The 1,839-nt window shown below is 44.4% G+C and overlaps 1 long non-coding RNA gene across 1 annotated transcript; it reads left to right on the top strand.

Moving 5' to 3' along the window:
• Positions 1-10: 10 nt before the first annotated feature.
• LOC123177604 (uncharacterized) lies at positions 11-1,040 on the top strand. Its single transcript, XR_006489016.1, has 2 exons — positions 11-291; positions 771-1,040. It is a non-coding gene; the product is annotated as an uncharacterized lncRNA (long non-coding RNA).
• The last annotated feature ends 799 nt before the right edge of the window (positions 1,041-1,839 follow it).

Raw genomic sequence — 1,839 nt, 5'->3', positions numbered from 1 at the left:
CACTGTTCCAGGCCGCGGCGCCGCCCCCTCCCCGCGGCCCTCCCGGCCACCGCGGCGTGCCCCGCGGCCCTCCCCGCCACCGGAGTCCGCCCCTGCGCCCGCCCCTCCACCGAGCCAGGCCGCGGCGCCGCCCCTCCACGCTCGGCTCGGCGCTCGCCCCTCCACGCTCGGCTCGGCGCACGCAGTCACACACTAGCAGACAGCGGCAGTGGAAAGAGAGGAGTGAGAAGCAGAAGAAGAACAAGAACAGGAGAGAAGACCCGGATGAGAGAGAGAGAGGAAAGACGAGAGGTAAGAGATTTTTCCTCCCTGCCCTCCAATGGCGTACCTTGGATCCATTCTTGCACTTCTTGCTCTCGAAGAAGCCACTGCATGTTCTTCTTGGATATCTGTAGCATCTGTTTGTTCCGTGAGGGAAGAGGGGGAAAGAGGGGGGATTTTTTCCCCATTTGATTCGGTGAATGTAGGAGTAAAAGGGGGCGGAGAGGCCGAGGGATTTGGCATCGGATGCCGCCATTTCCTCCATGGTTTCTCGAGTAGGAGCAGCTATTAGTGCCCAAGCTCAAGAAAAGCTTCTGCTTTTCTTTCTTTTTTGAGCATCCCTGCTTTGCAGCTTGTTTAGATTTGAGCCATTAATTTTAGCTCTGCTCATGGGATAGTTTTAGCTGTTAACTTCAGTTAAAAAATGTCGAGTTCGAATTATTCGCCTCCTTTTATTGTTTCTGTTTCTACTATATTAACATATGAACCCATTGATGTTCAACCTGCAGGGAAAGGTAATATGACCTCCTTCAAGTTGATCCATAAAGTACATATTTAAAAGGAAGGGATATTGTACAGCAGAATAGCTTCTGAAATCTGAACTACTATAGAAGTGTACAGTTTTGACAGAGCGCTTGCTTCTAGCCAATGCACTAGTGTACGTATCACTGAATATACAATACTCATCATTTATGTAATAACCAGCTTTGGAAAGAATGTACATACCTGAGAAAGAATCGATGACTTTTCTAGTTTCAACAAATTAACATTATTCTGAACGACCTGCCTGATACATAAATTAACATTAGTCTGATAATCAGCTGAATATTTCTAACCAAAGGTGGGCATATCCTACCTACTTTGTAAAAAGAATGGACCAAGTCTATTCTCATGTCGACTCTGAGGAGTCATTATCAATGTTGCTAGTGCGCACAATTATAAATAATCAGAGGCAAGTACCAAGAAAAAGAGACATAAGCTAATGCAGGTATGAATGCCACTAACTTGTTTTGGGTGCCAGCGGCATGGTTCCAGAAGACTTGAAGCTCTGATTAAGCCATTCAAATGGACACGCACTTTCGTGTACTTTTCTACGACATTACTTTACCCACTTAATTAAGCAGGACCTGCTTAATGGGGGAGAACTTAGTTTTAAATGTGAGCCATTAATTTTTTTGATCGGATGGTGCAAATAATATTAACATATGTGGACGAATATGATGGCTTGTTTTACTTCTGTCTTAAGTATCTGATTTATTTTCAGCTTTTGGTTAAAAATTGGTAGCGGAAGGCATTTTGACCCATTTGTCACTGTTATTTGTTACGGCACAGCGTTGGGAGTTCCTTTTTGTACTTGTTTGTTGTGAAACATCATAATGTATCTAGTTACACGTCTGTCATGAATTCAACTTCAGGAATTTGGACTGTGGCGAAAGCCCAGAAATCTTGGTGATTGAATAAACATGGAACTATAATGTTTGTGAAATGGAGAGGTTACATGATGAGGGGCATGCCTGTATTTCACTCAGTAGTGAGATGATGTATAGGTGCTTGTTAGGGACTTTATTTGTTCCTTAT

The sequence above is a fragment of the Triticum aestivum genome, unplaced genomic scaffold (genome assembly GCF_018294505.1).
Source record: "Triticum aestivum cultivar Chinese Spring unplaced genomic scaffold, IWGSC CS RefSeq v2.1 scaffold137327, whole genome shotgun sequence".
Taxonomy (NCBI): Eukaryota; Viridiplantae; Streptophyta; class Magnoliopsida; order Poales; family Poaceae; genus Triticum; species Triticum aestivum.
This window is presented reverse-complemented; position numbering and strand designations above follow the sequence as displayed.